Source organism: Mustela nigripes, chromosome 8 (assembly GCF_022355385.1).
Source record: "Mustela nigripes isolate SB6536 chromosome 8, MUSNIG.SB6536, whole genome shotgun sequence".
Taxonomy (NCBI): domain Eukaryota; kingdom Metazoa; phylum Chordata; class Mammalia; order Carnivora; family Mustelidae; genus Mustela; species Mustela nigripes.
Genome location: NC_081564.1, coordinates 83,870,850 through 83,892,798, shown reverse-complemented (window position 1 = coordinate 83,892,798; position 21,949 = coordinate 83,870,850). Strand labels below are relative to the sequence as shown.

At 40.4% G+C, this 21,949-nt stretch overlaps 1 protein-coding gene across 1 annotated transcript in view; it reads right to left on the bottom strand.

Moving 5' to 3' along the window:
* DOK6 (docking protein 6) overlaps positions 1–21,949 on the bottom strand; it is a 380,026-nt gene that overhangs the window by 8,210 nt on the left and 349,867 nt on the right. The gene's annotated exons all lie outside the window — the stretch shown is intronic.

The following is a 21,949-nucleotide window of genomic DNA, read 5'->3' as shown; positions in this document are numbered from 1 at the left end:
CTTCTAGTAGCCTCCAGCTATTGGAACGCAAGCAGAAAAGCTTTTCTGGAAAAAAAAAAAAAAAAAAAAAAAAAAAAAGCTGTTTTTGATGGAGAGCCTGTGAGCTGCATTCTTTTCTTCTGTACTCCCTTTCGGCACACAAAAGCAAATTACATACTTTTTTAAAACGTTTTTTGAGCAGGCAAATGACGCTGTATCCCAGCCAGTAACCACCAATTAGCAAGAAGAGCTTTCACAATTGGAGACATCAAGGCCCTGACTTCTCCTGTCGGGTCTGTGAGTAACTGAACCCACTTGGTGATATGATTAACCGAAACAATAAACCTTCATGGTTACTAAAGTGGCCAGAAAGTTGAATCTTCTAGAAAATAGATTGAAGGAAAATTCTATCTATGCTTCTGGGAGTTCGGACGCATCCCTGAAACGAAACATTGGTCTAATGCAAACGGAAACAGAAGCGACCACCGAGGAGCTTGTCAGAATGCCGGCAACAGAGCGAGAAAACGTCCCCCTTATCCGGGGGCCTCCGCAACCTTTTCTTGGCCAGGAATTGATTGTTCTTCGTGCTTGAGACTGAGCTTAGTGAGCAGAGGACACTGGATCTGGTGTGCTCGGTCCTTCCAGAGTGTCTGCTTCAGCCAAACGAGAAGATGTTTCGAGCCTGATGGGCAATGTTTCTGGTCTCTGTCAGGAGGGATGGAGGCCGGACAGTCCACTCGCACAGAGGTGACAAACATCTCGTCCTTCTCCATGAGGTCACGTGCCTAAAGCCAGTTTCATCACCAGGTGAGTGTGGTGACTTGGAAAACATCCATGCAGTGTCGGGAGCTTGGGGTCCAGGGAGAAATGCAAATGAATTGGGTAATAAAAGGCTAATTGAACTGGTAGAACCACTTAAGGTTAAAAAACTGTGAGAGTGAAATCTTGCTTTTTACATAAAAATCACTTTCAATTCACTGTTGGCGTAATTCCCTTGTAGATTAAGTCTCCGCGCGAGCAGATGAGGGGAGGAGGGAGATGTGGCCATTTCCTCTTTGCCTTGTCCTCCGGCAGCTCCTGGGGTTTGGCCAGCCCCACCTCCTTCTGAGATTCTGGACCTTTCTGCTCCCTGCCCTTGCCTCTCCCAGGGCGCCTTCACCACATTTCCTCTCTTTGCTCTTTGCCTCGGCAGGTAGGAAGGCTGCCCGCCGTTGTCCGTCCTTCACAATTCCTGGTTGGTTCCATCTCTTCCCTGCCCTCCCAGGTCAATAGTCCTTTAAAGTCTTTTAAATTCCCATCCGGTTGTGTCTTCTCTATCCTGTAGGGCCCTGATGTTGCAAGGAGGAACACTGGATCTGGGAAGAGTCAGAAAAGTGGAGAAGTGAGGGGTGAAGTCAGGGGTGGGAACTCAGAGCTAACAGACCAGATCCGCACGCTGCTTCTCCTACTTGTAGGAGTAATAACCTCATAAGCCTCGCTTTGTCTCTTGAGTTCTGGGTTTCCTTAGCTGCAAATTCTGGATGACATGAGTGGTGCTGTACGACTCGTTTGATTCTGAAACCAATGCGTTGTAACTGAATTCAGACATGTTACACCATAGTGAAAAGAGAGGTGACCACCAAGGTCACCTAGATGGGACGGTCAGAGAGGCCCTCTTGAAGAAGGTGGCATTTCCACATGGTACTTATGTGACAAAGTTATGAGAGAGTAATGGGATATGAAAAAAAAAATCACTTAAACATTTTAATAGTTTTGCCTCCTTATCTCAGCATTGACTTCCCAGACGATAATTCACATTCTCACAAGTGGAGCTGCAGGCGTTTATCAGCATAAACCAGCCGGAAATTCTAATATTAAGACAGTGCTCCTGGCCTCAGTTTTATCTTATTTAAAAAACGAATGAGAAATACCCAAAAGAGAGCAGTATCAGGGATCACCCTTAGTTCACACTTCTTGTGGGCTAAAAGCGAAGGCTTGTAAGTTGTGGATTCGGGAAGAGTCTGGCACACTCAGTGTTTGACCCTAGAATCTTGAGTGTGAAAATTCAGTCACACAACTGCTCTTTGTCAAACATGAGCTAATACAGTTCAACACCCCACAGGAAAGACACGGGAATGGGAAGTCCAGTCCCTGCCTTCAGAAGTGGTTCACAGGCTGCTTCGGGAATGGTGGTTGATCATGGAGAGACAAACAGAAACACGAAAGAAGGATGCACACAACCCGTGCTTTCCAAGATCCGGCAGGGCGCCAACGGGGCTGAGGAGAGAGCTGTGGACATCATGTCAACCACAACTGCCCTGTGCTCCCTGTGTTTTGAGGATTGGGTGAACCACCAGCTGGGAAGATGCCTGGAACTTGGAGGTACCCAGCAGATGCTGGTTTTCTCCCTTCTGTCTCTGCCCAGTGGGCCCAGATTCTTTTTGATGTGTTTTTGTTCAATGTCTACGCTTTCTCCCCTGGGTCAGTGGTGGCCCCTCACTGTGCTGGGCTTTGAACATTATTCTCCTTCATGGGCAACATTACTTTCATCGGCTCCTCTATGAACAATTTCTAGTCTAACTGGAAATTAAATTATTATTATTATTTTTTTTTACTTCAACCATTTCTTTACAGACAATTCACAGATGATGCTATCTAATGCTTATCACAAAAATAGCATACCTCAATCAGAACTGTACAGATGAAGGCTTAATGAGTACTGTTTGATTATGTCAACAATGAGTAAGAGGAGAAGAGAGAGAAATAATTAAGCATTTCCCCCACATTTATTTGAATTATGCCCGTTGGCACTGTTGATGAAAACAGAACAGAAATCAACTTTGTGGCTTCAATTAAACACTTGCTGAAATAGACTGTTCACACCACTAAACAGAGACTCTATTTAAATTCTTCCTACACTTTCCCTCCAGATCATCCCCCAAAGAAAAAGGAGCTGAATACGTACCTGGGGAATGTGAGGAGTTCTGAAACTTAAAAGCAACAAATTTGCGAATGGTACTCGTCTATCTTAAAAGTCTCTTTACATTTTTGTTTCTATTGCAGTGTATATTCATATTTGTCTTAAAAGAAAATAATATTTTCCACCCATATTTTCAGGAAATGTTGATAAGCTGGGGAAAAACCCCATATTTCCCTGGCATTTGGAAGTATTCTCTGGAATGACACGTCATGACATCCCTCTACCCGTGCTACGTGCACGACCCCCAGACAGAAGAACACAGTTCCATTCCATAGAGAAGGAAATATATTGGGTATTGAGACCCTGAGAATATTTGCTTATTCTAACAAAATGATGCGACTTCTCTCAGGGCCAGAAACTTAAACACCACAGGACAAGGAAGGCGAAGTCACTCTAGCCACGAAGGGCTAACACTCAGGAGCACCCTGAAAGATTCAAACCAGTGAAGACCCGGCAGGAACGCAGATGCCGTGGAAAATGACCAGACAGTCACATCACACCTAGAAAAAAGCCCAGAACGACAGCACTTCATCCACACCCTCCCTGTCCGGAGGAAGGAAGAAGTGCGCTTCCCCATTATGATGGCGCCTGGTTTTCTGTGCTCACGGAGACATCCGTGTTCTTTACCTAAGATATAAAAGAAATGGTTTCTTTAGCAAGTCAGAAGGGTCCCAAAGCATAGCACTCCTGCTTATTAATTGGTAAGAATTTAGATACTTGATTTGAATTTGTTTCATTACTTGGTTGGGATCTGGGAGAGAGGGAAGGGGGTTGACTGTTTAAATAATAAAACAATTTTTTAAAGGGAAGAAAAGAAGCCCCCAGTAAAACAGTGGCTTCGGGAGGCACGAGACAGGCAAGAAGAAAGGCAACAGCCATCGGGCCCGAGTGGACACGGAGGAGGAGCCGTGGTCCTTCACAAGGGCTTTCTGAGGGCGGGGAGGACGAGTGGGCACCGGGGGTGGACGCTGCAGGACAGAGTGCAGGAGTGGCCGAGGCGGGGGGCCAGAACAGGGGGCGCTAGGAGCTCTCACAGCAGGGGACCATGGGCCAGGATTTTTCGGGGGCGTCTAATACTTGAATGTTTTCCTGGTGGACGGCATAAATGGAAGCTAGACACGACGGGGGAGTGGCCTGGAGCTGTGGCAAGTGTGGTCATGGGGACTCAGCACCTCCTCGTTGTGCCTGCAGACGCCGGGACTCACTGCCCACATCTTTTCTGGACGCTGTATTTGGCTTTTACTCAGTTCATTCTAATTTCAGTTCAAACCAGACTATGTTTTAGTTGGGTCTGTGGGCTCTCCTAGCGGGTGCTTCTGAAATTCCAGTGGAGAGTTTAGGCTCCCAGTAACTTCATGGCCCCCACCCCGTTTTTGAAGATTTTATTCATTTATTTGAAAAAAAGAGCATGAGTGAGGGGAAGGCAGGAGGGACAGAGGGAGAGGGAGAAGCAGACTTCCTGCTGAGCAGGGCTCAATCCCAGGACCCTGAGATCATGACCTGAGCCGAACGCAGAAGCTTAACCCACTGAGCCACCCAGGTGACCCATAGAAATATCATTTTAAAAAATCCTCCTATCAGTGCTATGACGTGAAATTGCATATCCTTATTCTCCAGGTGGGGGAAAAGCAGATCGAAGCCCACAGGTCTTTACCCACTGGCACAGCTGACAAGCGGAGGGGCAGAGAGGCAGACCTAGGTCTGGAAACCGAAGCCAAAACCTTGCTCACATTTTGCTACATTTCCTCACAGAACTCTCTCTTTCTCTCTTTTTTGGTATTTTGTTGTCTCTTAATTTTTTTTTTTTAATTTGGACACATGGATTTTTCTGCTCTTGTTACTTTTTTACCTTTTGCTTTTAAAAGTTGATGTACAATTGAGAAATGTGCTTGTATATATGGCGAGGGCACAGGGTGATGACTTGATGTACACGTACACGGGGTACACTGTGGGACGGTCATCAAGATCATTAACACACCCATCACCTCACAGGCCTCATTCCGAGTTCGTGTGTGCGGTGAGAATGTTGAAGATCTACTCTCGGCAGCTGTCAAGCACACATACCGTTTTCCTACCCGTTGTCACCAAGCTCTACCCTGGAGCTTCGAAGGCATTCCTAAGTGAAAATTCGTTTCCTTGGCTGACATCTCTCCATGTCCCCCTCCCCCCAGCCCCACGGCCACCACCACTCCATTCTTGGTTTCCTCACAGAACTTTTTCAACATCTGTTTAGTGGAGGATACAGCAAAGCTTCAGAGCAGAAATACCAACCGTCACGACTCAATCCCGACAGATGTGAATGGAGTTCCTCTGAAGTATGTCGTCAAAGAACGAAAACAACTCAAGCTGTGCCTTCATCAACTCAGGCTGGCCTAACAAAGTACCTCAGACCGGGGGCCTGAACCAGAGAAACGATGTTTTCACAGTTCTGGAGGCCGGAAGGCCTAGATCCAGGCGTGAGTGGGGTTGGTTTCCGGGGAGGACGCTGTCCTTGGCTGCTCTCTGCCCGAGTCCTGACCCGGGTTCTTCTCTGTGCTTTCCTGTGGTCTCTTTCTTCCTCTTCTTCTGAGGAACCCAATCCTGTAGGATCAGGGCCCCACACTTATGACCTCATTGAACCTTAACTACCTCCCTAAAGGCCCTATTTCCAAATACAGTCACATTTGAGGTTAGGGCTCCAATCCACTGCAGGTCAGTGCAGAGCAAGCCGTCATCAGTGAAATGGATGAGGACATGTTAACTTAAGATGAGAGAGGTGACGCTTTGTCCTTTGCTGGGAATTATTATATCCTTAACATTTTCTTGAGGTATTTGTACATGTTAGTAAAGTTATGTAATTCAGTTTAAGATTACATAAAATGATTAAATATCACATGTCATCTCTCACCCTTCACATTGCCAAAAAAAAAAAAATTAAAAGTTTAATGGTTGATTTATGCCATTAAGTTTCTGAAATAAACTTGTCAGTTTGCATTGCACTCATTTACACTCCCACATAGAGGGTAAAAAAGTATTTTCTTAACGTTAGTAAGATCTGGATATTATTAGCCTTTTACTTTTTTCAAGTTGAAGGACGTTTCCAAGTTGAAAAACTGCATCTTGTTATTTAGCTAATTTCCTTTAGCTACATGAAGTGTTTAATTTTTTTTTGAAGCCAAATCTGACTTTGTGTTTTCTGAGTTTTGTGTCTTGGTAATAAGCCTCCCCTTGTCACAGGTTATTAAAATATTTTCTTATAAGCTGTTTTATACATATATTCTCATAATTTCTTATGCTGTCTTCAGCTCTTTGGTTTATTGGGAATCTCTCTTCATGCATGGCCTATTAAGGAGGCCTGTATTATGTGATGGTTTATAGCGTTAGCCTTGAAGGAATACTGCTCGGGTTTGGGTCCCAGCTTCATCCCTTACTAGTTGGGGGACAACGGGAGAGATGTCACTTCTCTGTCCTGTTGATTCCTCACGTGTGTAATGGCCATCATAATAGATCAGAATCATGTTTTAGATTAATTAATAGTAATAACTTCGTATAAGACTGTATGGCGTTGGTGTCAGGCTACTACCCCAAGAACATGGTATTGTACCATACACACGTGCACACACATGCACACGTGTGCACATCCATGCTCATTTTGTCATCACAGCAACTTGCTGCTGAGGTGGTGAGAAAGTGTTTGCAACAGTGTCTGGTGTTGGTCCTCTGTCACCTGTTTTGTCCTCTGGAACTATCAGGAACTTCTCTATTCCTAGTCTTAACAGCTTCATGATGACGAGTCTTGCTTCAAGTCTTTTTTTCAGACTTTATGAGTTTTTTCAATCAAGGATCCATGGTTTCTAGTTTTCTGGGAAATATTTCAGAGTTATTATAATTTTTTGTTAATTATTACGTTTCCACCATCTTCGTGTGCACGCTCTCTCCCAACACTGTGTTCCTTTCCCAAATCATCTTTATTTATATGTTCTGGACAGATCTTGTAATTCTCCAGTGTGTTCTATTTTCACACTCTTTTTTGTTGCTTTACCTTGTGGAGATTTGAGATTTGCTTAACCTCATCTTCCAAGTTTCCTAAGTAATCAAAAATTCCACTACTCTAATTTTAATTTGCAAAAGCTTTTGTACTCCTTTTCATTTCTCTCCCTTGTTCTCCTTTTAAAAATATGTACTTGTGCATGTATTGTTCTTAATGATGGCACTCTCAGCCCCAAAACTACGGGTCTTTTTTGTTTACTTCATAAGTGGACATCTAAATATTTTTTATGCAAATCTTTAAAACTCAGAAATTTTTGAATGGGAAAAATGCTTATTATTTAATGTTATGTAGTACTCAGCCTACCAATGGGTTATTAGCCACATTCTAATGCTGAAAAAAAATCAGACATAATGTAGTTTATAATATCTTAATTTGCCTTAAAGATAGTTTGATTTGATTCGTACAGAATTACATTTATATTACCTATTTCTAGAATTAAAACAGCATTAGATCCATTATTCCGGCTGATGTAGCATCCATTTATTCCTACTGCTTGCATTTAATTTCTCTTGTGTTCTACTTACCTATTGGAATATTAATTTTCTACAACTGTAATCCCTTGGAAAAACTTAGCTGAACTCTTCACTGTTAGCAGAATTCATCTGAGTAATTGCGGAATTTAGAAGTAATCTGTAGCAGCCAATAAAATGGTAAATATTAACATATAATCTAAGCTGAAAGACAGTACAAAGGGTGGAAAATACTTGGAATGAAAATTCATTAATGTTGACCAACAACATTTTATTGCTATTTTTAAAGGTTCATTTATAACATTTAAAATGTGTTAATAAAATTATATATAGCTATATCTTTGTTTTCATTTTGAACACAATTATTTGTAGATAGTTTAAGCAATCAAGGAGCCATTTAAGATCATGAAGTAGAGTACTCCAGTTCATGTAGAGATCTCCAGAACTATAATCCGAGGAATTTTAACAAATTTACTGAAAATCCACATTAATCTACAAATCAATGACAAGAATACACATCAGCTGACTGTCCCTCAGATAATGTTTTAGGGGGAAAATGGAACATTTTATTTGCTATAATTCTTTCCTAAAAAATTTAAACTAATGCAAAGAAACACTTTTGCATGACAATGAGACTTCCCTACACATATACTTAGAGATTTGAGTTACAATAGAAATGTTATAGAGAAATTTACTGAACATCACATAAGTTTACCTAGGAGAAAGTTTGCAACATGGTTAGACTAGATCTGGGGAATGTTAATGAAACTGTTTAAAATTTATGACCGGGTTTTCATATAATGCAGCAGTCTTATTCTGCCATAGATACAAGGTTAAACTTGCATTTGCTCTGAGGCCTTCTGAAATGAGTTTGAAGATATGCATCAAAAATTTGCTTAGTGCTTGACAAAGATTCCGAGTTTTATTTATTTTTTGAAGTTTTTACTTAAATTTTGGTTAGTATACGATATAATATTAGTTTCTGGTGTACATTATAGTGATTCAACACTTCCACACAACATCGCAAGTGCTTCCTTAATCTCATTCTACCTCCCTTCTGGTAACTATTTGTTCTCTATGCTTAAGAGTCTGTTTCTTGGTTTGCCTCTCTCTCTCTTTTAACTCTTTACTCATTTGATTTGTTTCTTAAATTCCACATGAGTGAAATCTTTGTCTTTTCTCTGATTTTTTTTGCTTAGTATCATATTCTCTAGCTCCATCCTTGTCATTGCAAATGGTGAGAGTTCATCATTTTTTATGGCTGAGTAATATTCCCTGCTGTGTGTGCTTGTGTGTGTGTGTTTGTATATAGTTCAAATATATATATATGTGAGATATATATATAGATATATATATGTGAGATATATATATAGATATATATATAAATTATAGATGTGAGATATATATATCTATATAGATATAGATATGAGATATATATAAATTATAGATGTGAGATATATATATAGATATAGATATAATTTATATATATAGATATAGATATAATTTATATCTATATCTATATATATATATATCTCACATCTATAATATAGATATATCTATATATATATCTCACATCTATAATTTGGCTATTGTAGATGATGCTGTTATAAACACCAGGGTGCATGTATTGCTTTAAATTAGTATTTTTATATTCTTCTTATAAAAACCTAGTAGTGCAGTTGCTGGATTGTAGAGTAGTTCTACTTTTAACTTTTTGAAAAATATCTGTACTGTTTTCCACAGTGGCTGTACCAGTGTGCCTTCCCGTCAACAGTGAAAGGGGGTTCCTTTTTCTCCATACCTTCACCAACACCTGTTGTTTCTTGTATTGTTGATTTTAGCCATTTGACAGGTGGGAGGTGAGAGAGCTCGTTGTGATTTTGACTTGTATTTCCTTATTGAGGAGTGATGTTGAGCATCCTCTCATGTGTCTTTTGGCCATCTGTATGGACAAAGATCTGATTTTTAATCTCCTTCTCTGTAGCAGTTTCCGTAGAGCTCTTCCTTCTAATAACTGATTGGATTGATTTTTCAGAGATCTGGGAAACATTCCAATAACCACAAATGGAATTTCGTCTTCTTACATTTGTAAATATTTCCTTTGCGAGTCTAAGAACACAATGCCTAAATTGTCATGCCTTTCAAACTCTTTATATCTCATCAGTATGGATTACAGACCTCATGATGCTAATAGTGAATACAAAAATCCAAAAGGCATGTGGTAGGAGATGAGACTGGGAGATGGAGAGGGAACACGCCATGGACAGTTAGATCCTACTAAGCAGCTTGGATTTTTTTTTTCTAAGGTGACAGGAAACTTTTGAATGATTTTAATAAGGTAAGTGACTGGATGAGATGTGTGGTTCAAAATCACACTCAATGGGTCTGTGGAGTACCTGTTCTCAACCCTTTTTGCATCTTAACGCATTTGATGGGTAGAATGTAGCCCTGATAGAAAAAATTCTCACGGAAGTCTACTACAAACATAAAAAGATGCCTTTGCTTTTATGTACATTTCCCAGGACTTCCTTCTAATTCTTCCCCATTTTCTCCAACTAATTAGTATTCCTCCAGGTCCAATAGGAGAGTTGAAAACTGCTGGTACTGATGTAGATAAGACTGAGACCAGAACAGTTAGGTGTGCTGGGGGAGTTGAGAAGTTTCAATCTCATTGAGAAAGTTCTACCTATTTGTTAGCATAATTATATTCAATCGTCTAAGTACTGCCTTACACAACCAATAAACTAAGCAGTAATTTCAGAGCCTAGAAATCTGCAGCCTAGACAGTTGCCTGGCTAGTGGCACTTCCTGGAGAGTAGTTGTTGCAATGTGTGTATTAGTACCGTCACTATCCAGGTAAATAGAGAACATGAGATCTGAGATTCATGAAGATGGAGTCAAGGAGTATAAGACAAAGGAAGAATTCTGTTGCTATCTCTTCTGTTTTATGAGAAACTGCTGCAAAAAGTCCAAATTACTTTTCTAGGGCAGATTGAGCAATCTTTATTAGGCATTGTGTTATCATTGTACCCAACAGACGGCAATGAAAACCATCATCTTCTTGTTAGTTTCCATTTTTTCAAAATGATTTTATCTATTTATTTGACACAGAGAGAGATATCACAAGTAGGCAGAGAAGCAGGCAGAGAGAGGGGGAAGTAGGCTCCCTGCTAGCAGAGAGCCCGATGCAGGGCTTGATCCCAGGACCCTGAGGTTATCATCTGAACCCAAGGCAGAGGCTTAACCCACTGAGCCACCCAGGCACCCCATTACTTTCCATTTTGAATGAAATATTCTTATCTTATTCTCACTTTACAGGAGATGGAAATATATTTTGATCAGCTGTTTTTTGTATTAAGTTCTAATGTCAAAAGGCTAAAAAGTTTCTATTTAGAATACTTGGCATTTTACAGTGTCATGTTGCCTACCCTAATTTCACTAGGAATAGGCAGAGCAGGGAGTGATGGGGAGTTCAGCCTCGAAGGCTGGTCCTCTCACTTACCAAATGATACACCAAACTGAGTACCAGGCTCTGGCTGATTCTGGTCATTAAAATTTACTGAGCACTAACAATGTGCCAAGAAGCATCAGACATTTCACTTATGTTGGTTTACTCCACCTGCTAGCCCTGTAGGATCAGTGCTCTTCCTTTTTTTCAGGTACACAGACACAGATGCTGGAACTCAAACTGCCTGGCTCAAAACTCTTCATTGACCCCAGAAGGTTAACTCTACCTACAGGTAGTACAATGTTCAATGCAAAAGGCATGGTTTTGCAAACAAACGCGTATCTCAGAGGCCAGGGTGCAAGCAATCTCATACATTTTTACCCCTTTAATTCCACAGTTATCTTGGTTTTCAGTGGAGCACAGGATAATCTGATTTGTATTTCATATTACTTAACTGTAAGAATTGGATACTCACTATTTTTTCCCAAGAGTCGTTATCTCTTTATCTGTTTGACTTTCGTGTCATAATTGTGAAAATCAGAAACTTTAGTTTTTCTTGTTTGGTTGTTTTTATATTTAACAATCACTTAATTGGATAGGATGCTAACTCTTAGAAAGTTATGATCAATAAACCATCTGGATTGTTCTTGGACTGCATCCACAACAATGCGTTGGCTAGTGTTACTAAATTTCCCCCATGTTCACTGCTGCCATAGAATGTAAGACTATTTTGATACAAAGCATTTATGTTTACATAAATAATAACATTGACTTAATGTAAATTAGTAAGTCATATAAAAATTAAATTTTTCTAAATCCTAGCTAAGTCAAAGACAGAAAAGGTTTATGTTTGTCTAAGTCTTTTATGCCTCTCTACCTGCAGTCTCTGTGATTCTATCAAATTAAAAAATAAACAAAAACTTCCACAAAACCTGCTATTGGGAAATTTAGCTAGTTTTCTGGAGAAACATATTATTTTATATTCTTATCTACACTCTATGTGAAAATAAAGCCTTGAAAAGTAAGTGGAAAAAATAAGCATACAAAATAGTAGAAAGATGTAGAAAATAGTTTTCAATCTGGAGATTTTTCTAGTTGAAGTTAAAATAAAGGGTCACTTGTCATTTTTTGACACCAAGACTAAAAGAATAAAATTCTGAATTTAACTCCTTCAAAACATGACAGTATTCAGTCCATGTTGAGCCTCACTTTTAATGTGATTCTGCCAAAAAAAAAAAAAAAAAAAAAAGGTAGTACTGGTCTCTTTTATTAGCCATCAGTTACGTTAGTTACCACATTAGCCTGGATCACGGTGGGATCATGGCACTGGTGGTGGGGGGGGGCTTGAAGGGGTCAGAAACTCTTTCATCTAACAATTCTAACAGAAATTTTATTGTTACTTAAGACAAACCTGCCTAATGGGAGAACATTTCCTATTTGCTTTGCTTTGGTTGGATACAGGTATCAGTAGTTCAAGTTGGTAGCACTGTTGTCCAAAGATGACAATTTTGATCTTCAGGCATCTATGTCTTGACTTAAAAACATCTTTTTTTTTTTTTCTTTCAGATAACTTAGTCCAAACATAAATCCGATAAATGATAATGAAAGACTCTTTTTATGGAGGAGAGTGTGACACTGGAAACAAACAGCAGGAGCCTCGCGGGAGTTGTACGGAGTCTGGAAAGAAGGTATCTGGGGCATGCTGACAGGAGAGAAAGGAGAACACTTGTGCTTCACAATGAATTCTTGCCTTTCCCTTTTCTCCTTTTTCTTTCTCTCTTTCAAAGCACTTTTCAAACAGATTGAAGAGACCAACTGCTGGCACCAAAGATGAAAAGGGTTTGTTTTGCCATTATTATGTTTTCATGTTCTCAGCACTCCTGTTTCTTTATTACATTTTCAAGTATATGTATAATTTTTTTAAAATTTAAATTCAATTTAATTAACATTATATGTATTATTAGTTTCAGAGGTAGAATTCTGTGATTCATCGGTTGCATAGAACACCCACTGCTCATTCGTCATGTGACCTCCTTCATGCCCATCCCCCAGTTACCCAACCTCCTATTCCCCTCCCCTCCAGCAGCCTGCAGCTTGTCTCCTATAGCTAAGAGTGTCTTATGGCTTGTCACCCTCTCTGTTTTCATCTTATTTTTCCTTCCCTTCCCCATCTGTTTTGGCTCCTAAATTTCACATATGAGTGAAATCATACGATACTTGTCTTTCTCTGACCAACTTATTTTGCTTGGCATAATACCCTCCAGTTCTATCCACAGCGTTGCAAATGACAAGACTTCATTCTTTTTGATGGCCAAGGAATATTCCATCATATATATTTCTACCACGTCTTCTTCATCCATTCATCTGTTGATGGACATCTGGGCTCTTTCTATATTTTGGCCACTGTAGACATTGCTGCTATAAACACTTGGGGTGCATGTGCCCCTCTGAATCACTATGTTTGCATCCTTTGGATAAATACCTCGCAGTGCAGTTCCTGGGTCACGTAGCTCTAGTTTCAACTTTTTGAGGGAACTCCATACCGTCTTTCAGAGTGGCTGCATCCGTTTACATTCCCACCAACAGTATAAAAGGTTCACTTGAAGTATATGTGTAATATTTGAGACGATTATGCTGAGTTGTAAGTCATTATGAGTAGCCCTCATGAGTGGCTGTGGAGTCGTTTGGTTTGAATGCAGGCTTGGTCACCTTCCAGCTGGGGGCGCCATGACAGGGTCCTTTGCCACGCCCAACCAACTTCAGTTTCATCACCTTTAAGATGAACTTGTGACATCTGACATGTAAGCATTTAATAAGAGGATGGATTTAAGGTGTCTAGCACAGGATATTACTTTTAGGAGGTAGTGGATATTAAGGCATTAGCATTACACAAATCTGCCCCTATGAAGTTGGTACCGACCCTTTTATTTCCTTGAATAAGAAAGGGATTAGAAAAGTGATTCTCAGAAAGAAACTGAAGCAAGAAGTTTGGATGCAGAGGAAATGTATTCATCCCCATCTGGAAAGAAATGCCTGGCAGGGCAGAGATGTGACACAGCATTGCTGATATCTGCCAGGCTTACAGACTTCACACGACCGAAGACTTGAGCAGACCTTTATCACAGAAAACTGAAGCACTTCCAGCAGGTTTAGGAATGCGACAGAGAGGGCCTTTTAGAAATTTGGTAGACAGATTATATGGGGAACACAGGAAAATGTTGAAGAACACAATCTGGGGCATGGGGATCTGACTTTGAGTTCTGACTCGGTAACTTAAGCCTTAGTTCCTCTTTATCTGTAAAATGAGGATCATTCCAGTGACTTCTCTAGAGTTGTGCAGATAATGTCACTGCACTGATGGATAGATGAAATCCCAATACATTGCATTAGGTTTCGATTTGTTTGCCTTTTATTTAAAATGCATTTCTGAGTACTGTTTAATTTACTAAACAACTAAGTTCTGATAAATGGAAGAGTTTTTCCCCCCCAGAAAATGGAGGTGGGGGAATGGTTAGCTGCTCTGGGGTTTTTGGGTGGGTGAGCCCAATAGCTGGAAATCTGAGCGCTCCAACCTCTCTACCACCTATAGACGGAGCACGAGAGGCTTTTAGAATGAAGAAAACCTTTGTGCCTCTCCAACTTGGCCTGTCATCTGTGACAAGAAGCAAAAACTTGTCTATTACTGAGAACCAGTATTTCAAAACTGAACCCATCCTTCCTCCCCACCTGATTTCCCTTTCCTTCTGTACTCAGTGAATGACACCCATCAACCTGAGAGCCCATGTTGAAGGCCTGGGGGCCCTTCTCATCTCCTTGCTTGCCACTACCTCCCCTCCTACCATCATTCAGCATGTCTCGTTGGTTCTACCTCCTTAAAACTTCTTAACTCTAGTAAATCCTTCATGCTTCCTACCTCTATCTTGAACTTTTCACCAGGTTTTTGGCTCTAGCCACCCAACTGGTCATGTAGTGTGTCCTTTGCCAAAGTGATTACAAACACGGGTGATCTCTCCCCTACATACAATTTTTTTAGAATAAATGCAAACTTCCTAGCATAGTACTTAAGGTTCTCAATGAGGATGACAAGGGTATGATGCTGGAGCTCTTTAATTAACTGCCATGTATAAAATCCATCAGTTCCACTCCTCTCCAGTAAAAATCTAGTGAAAACATTGTTTTTGCCGACAAACGTGGTTTCAAGACAAATCCTCCAGAACTCCCTTTTAACCAGATTGTCACCCTTAAACTCTTTCTACATATAAGTGAAATGTATCGGAACTTCCTCTAAGGACCGTTTGTGATGGGAGCTGTCCTTCCCGCTCTAGCTTCATGTTTCCCTCGTCTCTCTCTCACACCCGCTCTACCATTCTAACCAACAGCAGTTCCCAAAGAGAGCAGCCTTTCCAAACCATGGAATGGGCTTCTTCCTCTCTGGGAAGGTCCACCCTTATAATCATTTGTGCTCCACTCCTACAAGGCTCACTCCTATTTTTAGTGTCAGAATTCACGGAGGAAGACTGACACATTCCTGCTCTCCATCTCACCTGCCTGCGTCGGGAGCCAATCCACTGAGCTTCCTCAGCGACACCTGCACATCTCTGTCTCATCTCTTACTCTATCTTTGTGTCTCCTCTAGGAGCTTACACTGAATCTGAGGAAAGGAAGCTTATTTACCTCTGTGTCTTTGGAGCCTTGGAAAATGCCACCCCACAGCAGACACTCAATAAATATTAATGAATAAAACCATGAAAAATGCAGGCAGCAACTCCCCCCCTTGTGCAAAGTAGAACACAGTATAGATGGCTCAGGTATTGCCTTGTACATCTTTGATGGTCAATAATTATCTGTGATATATCTGCAATGGTCAATAACTATCTGTTGAATAACAATAGTTTAATTATATGCCCTTCCCCTGGCTGATGGGGGGAAATGACAATCCTTTTTGAGATGAAAATTTAAATAATAATAATATAAAGTGAAATGTGATTGTCAAAGGTATGCTTTAGGTATAAATACGAGAATAAGGATATGATTATTTTTGGCTTCAGTGTAATGCCCTGACCACAACAAATGGACTAATTTATGCAGAAAGAAGACCTGTACAGTGGAAGTTTGTTGGCAGATAGTTGTCTGTGAGTCTCTTGCATCTCTCTGTGTTTGTTTCTGAGACACTGATGGCCTTTACTCTAGATTATCTTTTAAGGGCTATTTTAGAGCAAACAGCCTTGGAAGATGGAGATTCTGCCTCCTTCTGGATGAAAGGAGAGATTTATTTATCTGCAATAAAGATGTCTCTGGCTCAAAGTTCAGGCTGTATTGTTGCCCATTATAAAACATTTGGGTTCCTTAAACTTGTGGTTCTCCTCCTATAACACAACCTACTTCATGTGTTAGGTGTCATCTTAGCCTCTTTGCATCTCCTGGTGAGACTCAGGACTCAGAAAATCCACACAAATGCTGATACTTTGGCTAATAGTATTGCTGGGAGTAATAAAACACCCTTATTCTCTGATTCAGAAGTCTCGCATCTTCTGCCAACGTCCATGGTGCTGTGGCATGCTGACTTGTTAGCATGCATGTAGGGTAAAACCTCTGACACTTCGTGTTCTTGACAATGTTAATAATAGTGATATGTAATGATTCCCATGCTACAGATAGTGTCTTTGAATTTTTTGTTTGATTTTACATTGACTCATTATTTAGTAAGACTCTGCTAAGTTTCAGTGAAATCTTGCCTTGTCTGAAATACACCTGCCTTAATGACATAATTTATGTGATAGTGACCAACAGAACAGTTTCATAGAGTGAGCTGAAACTCACCATATAGGAGAAAGAGTGAATATGGACAATGTTGTTTTCTCTACAAGAATAGAAAATTAGATAAATGGCCCTTCTCACCACTCAAATTCTTAGGATTAAAATATTTGTTAATGAAAATTAATTTTCAGTAAAGACAGTCCAGTCACCTAAGAACTGTCTGAATTATTTTTTAATAAGGCATATAAACTTTTGTTGCTATTATTGCTTTGATGGGGAGGGTCTTTTCTTCTGATGATTTTTTTTTTTTTTTTTTGACAATAGCATGTTGTCAACATAAAGATGAAGTGGGGAAAAAAAATCAGAGCTCATTTGGTTTTCACAAGGAAGAAAGAAACATTTATTTTAGGGCAAACACAAAGCAGAGAAAATGAATGATTCCTGTGGTTTTAGAATGAAGCTTTTATCCTGTTAGAGCCTTTGTTAAAAAGAGGGAAGCATGTTTTAATTCTGAATATGGAAAATTGTTCTCAAAGACTTGCTGCCCCTTAAAATTGCTCTAAAAGACTATTGCTATACCACAATAGAGTACTTTAAAGATAGAAAATAAAGAGATTACAGGGTAAATAGCCTACAAGCTGTGATGGTTAACATTCAGGAGACGATTAACTGGTGACTATCTTTTATCAGAGTTCTTTTGTTAAGGCAGTTTCTTTCTGTCCTCTGTGAAGGCAGTTGAACTGAACCAAGAAGATACAGTCATGGTGTATTTTAGAATCTCCCATTTCTGGCTGTTGGAATGTGTGATGGAAAACAGTAATGGGGGCACCTGGGTGGCTCAGTGGGTTAAAGCCTCTGTCTTCACCTCAGGTCATGATCTCAGGGTCCTGGGATCGAGCCCCTCGTCGGGCTCTCTGCTCAGCAGGGAGCCTGCTTCCCTTCCTTTCTCTCTGCCTGCCTCTCTGCCTACTTGTGATCTCGGTCTGTCAAATAAATAAAATCTTAAAAAAAAAAAAAAAGAAAAAGAAAAAAACACAGTAATGTGGCTCACATAGAAAGTATGGCTCAGGGGGTTTTGAGAAGCCAAGCAAGAATCATATATGCTCTGTCCTATTGATAACTTTCAATTACTGACATGTCTCATGATTCTAGGACATTTTAACTAATATGTGTAATTTTCACAGGATCGTTGACATGATTCTATTGACAAAAATGTGGTAGCATAATAAAAAAAAAATACCAAGGATTATGCTATTCTGATATTTATAAACTTTTGAATGATTGCCTTGTTAGTTTAATAACAATAGTTTCTGTTTATGTACATATTACATCTGTATGTTTAAATTTACTCCCTCCCCCAACTCATGCGCTATCTCTCACTATCTCTCTCTCAAATAAAAATAAATAAAATTAAAAACAAAAGGAGGGGGGCCACCGGGTGGCTCAATGGGTTAAGCGACTGCCTTCACCCTCAGATTGTGATCCTGGAATCCTGAAATGGAGCTCTGCATCAGGCTCCCTGCTCAATGGGGAACCTGCTTCTCCCTCTCCCCCCTGCTCCTGTACTCTCTTTCAAATAAAAATAAATAAAATCTTAAAAAATATAAATTTATAACTTAGAACAACTTTAAATTTCTACATGGAAATAAACATGACATAAAAATAGTAAATTTAAGGTTAAACAACCCTCCTAGCCTTCATTCTTTGTGCCAGTCGATGCATCCTATGGAGCTAATCCATATGCAGAAGGTGCTTGGTTCTGGCTTCATGTGCACCGAGTGTGTATCATTGAGAAAAATTCATCAGCGGCTTGCACAATTATGCATTCTATCTAATTTTTTTGCTTTCTATCAATCATCTCTACCTTAGAAATATTCATTGTCTGCAGAGATACAAAGTATATATTTTATTTAAAAATATACTATAAAGAAGGTTGCCTTTTCTCCACATCCTCTCCAACACTTGTTGTTTATTATCTTGTTAACTTTGGCCATTCTAACTGGTGTAAGGGGGTATCTCAGTGTGGTTTTGATTTGGATCTCCCTGATGGCTAACAATGATGAACATTTTTTCATCTGTCTGTTAGCCATTTATATGTCTTCTTTGGAAAAGTGTCTGTTCATGTCTTCTGCCCATTTTTCGACGTGATTATCTGTTTTTTGAGTGTTGAGTTTGATGAGTTCTTTATAGATCTTGGATATTAGCCTTTTGTAATGTCATTTACGAATATCTTCACCCATTCAGTGGGTTGCCTCTTTGTTTTGTTGACTGTTTCCTTTGCGCAGAAGCTTTTGATCTTGATGAAATCCCAAAAGTTTATTTTTGCTTTTTTTCTTTTGCCTTTGGAGACATGTCTTGAAAGAAGTTATAGTGGCCAGTGTTGAAGAGGTTACTGCCTCCTTCTCCTCTAGGATTTTGATAGATTCCTGCCTCATGTTGAGGTCTTTTATCCATTTTGAGTTTATCTTTGTTTATAGTGTAAGAGAATGGTCAGGTTTCATTCTTCTATACATAGAACCCACTGAGCCACCCAGGTGCCCCCATTACTATGTTTTCCAATTTCCCCAGCACCATTTATTGAAGAGACTGTCTTTTTTCCACTGGGTATTTTTTCTTGCTTTATTGAAGATTAGTTGAGGGTTGCAGGTCCATTTCTGGGCTCTCTACTCTGTTCCACTGGTCTATGTGCCTGTTTTTATGCCAGTACCATGCTGTCTTGGTGATCACAGCTTTGTAGTAAAGCTTGAAATCAGGCAACATGATGCCCCCAGTTTTGTTTCTCTTTTTCAACATTTCCTTAGCGATTCAGGGTCTCTTCTGGTTCCATACAAATTTTAGGATTGTTTGTTCCAGCACTTTGAAAAATGCTGGTGGAGTTTTGATCAGGATGGGATTGAAAATATAGATTGCTCTGTGCAGTATAGACATCTTAACAATGTTTATTCTTCCCATCCATGCTAACAGACACATGAAGAAATGTTCATCATCATTAGCCATCAGGGAGATTCAAATCAAAACCACATTGAGATACCACCTTACACCAGTTAGAATGGCCAGAATCAACAAGACAGTAAACAACAAATGTTGGAGAGGATGTGGAGAAAGGGGGACCCTCTTACACTGCTGGTGCAAATACAAGTTGGTGCAGCCACTTTGAAAAATAGTGGAGATTCCTTAATTAAAAATAGAGTTTTTCCCTATGACCCTGCAATTGCACTACGAGTATTTACCCCAAAGATACTGATGTAGTGAAAAGAAGGGCCATCTGTACCCCAATGTCCATAGCAGCAATGGCCACAGTTGCCAAACAGTGTAAAGAACCAAGATGCCCTTTAGCAGATGAATGGATAAAGAAGATATGGTCCATATATACAATGGAGTATTATGCCTCCATCAGAAAGGATGAATACCCAACTTTTGTATCAACATGGATGGGACTGGAAGAGATGATGCTGAGTGAAATAAGTCAAGCAGAGAGAGTCATTATCATATGGTTTCACTTACTTGTGGAGCATATGGAATAGCATGAAGAATATTGCAAGAACAAGAGGAGAAGTGATTGGGGGGAAATCGGAGGGGGAGATGAAGCATGAGAGACTGTGGACTCTGAGAAACAAACTGGGGGTTTTGGAGGGGAGGGGGATGGGAGGTTGGATGAGCCTGGTGGTGGGTATTAAGAAGGGCACGTATTGCATGGAGCACCGGGTATGGTGGATAAACAATGAATTATGGAACACTGAAAAAATAAATATAAAGCTAAAGAATACTATAAAATATATGTATTTTTCTATGAGCAGGAAGTATAAAGCATAATAACTCATATTCATTCAGATACTCGAGAGCTGAGGTATCAGTGTGGAGACTAGCGTAGGGTACTAGCTGGTGGTTACAATCATTGCCCGAAATCCCATTCAGTCTCTGCAGTGGTAGGTACCAGAATAAAAAAAGAATCCTGGACAAGTTGCAGTGAGTTCCTGAGGAGAAGCAATTCCTACTTTCTCATGGCCAGGATCCCAGAATGTAAGGGGCTGCTTGCTTGTTTGATGAGAAGCAGCAACATTTGAGACGCTTTGAAAATCTACATCAATGAAATAATTTTGTCTAGGCCTTTTTCTTCATTTCAGGCACACTCTTCACCCACGGAGAAATACACGTGCTGTAACAGATGGCCATTATCCTAAGATGAAGATACTATACGGACTAGATCGAGCAACACTGGTTAAAATTAAGAAATACGTGGAACCCAACAAAAGCAGCAGAGACTGAAGAGTTTACTCCCGGTGAAATGATGCTGCCTAATGCCCTATTTCTCAGCATGCTACTTGCTTCTACAATAACAAACAAGCAGACATTTTTTGAGAGAGATGTTAACAACGGTTAAAGCAGAAACTCCCTTATATATGCGTAAAACTTTTGCTTCTAGTATATTTTTTTAAAAAGATTTTATTTATTCACTTGACAGACAGAGATAACAAATAGGCAGAGAGGCAGGCAGAGAGAGAGAGAGAGAGAGGAGGAAGCAGGCTCCCTGCTGAGCAGAGAGCCCAATGTGGGGCCCCATCCCAGAACCCTGAGATCATAACCTGAGCTGAAGGCAGAGGCTTAACCCACTGAGCCACCCAGGTGCCCTCACTATGGAGCTTTTAATAGTCTGCCCTCAAGGTGCTCATTTCAGCTGTGATGCCTAGCAGCCCTCTCAAAGCCAGGGAACGCTTGTGGGCTGGGATGGTCCTTCTGGGTGTAAACAGGATGAGGCTACAGCCCCAGTTATTCAATCAAACCCTAATCAACGCGTTGCTCTGGGGTAGTTTGGAGGTATGATTCAAGTCCACAGATAGGAAGCTTATCCTAGACAATCTCGGTGGGCCTCGTTAAATCAGTGGAAAGTCCTTAAGAGCAGTACTGAGGATTTCCTGGTGGGGAAGGTGTGCTCATGACCTGTGGTTTCCAGTCCTGTCCTGGAGCTACAGCTGCTCTTCCCCACGGCCTGGCCTTAGATTTCGGACCTGTCGAACCCCCACAATCACATAAGCCAATTGTTTGCAATGTCTCTTAACATATCTCTCCTCTTGGCTCTGCTTCTCTGTCTGAGTCCTGACTGATACAGAGATCTGTCCACTAATATCAGACTCTCTCATCTCAGGCATAGCCCCTCACTCCTGCCTCCCACTTAAGATGTCTTGGGACACATGACCACTGCACTGGGAGTGGTTCTGCCCACCATGGTGATTCTGGGAAAGCCACGGTTGCAAAAATGGTCAGTTCACAGGCTCAGAATGTTTGCCTTGTGGTGGAATCTCAGGATT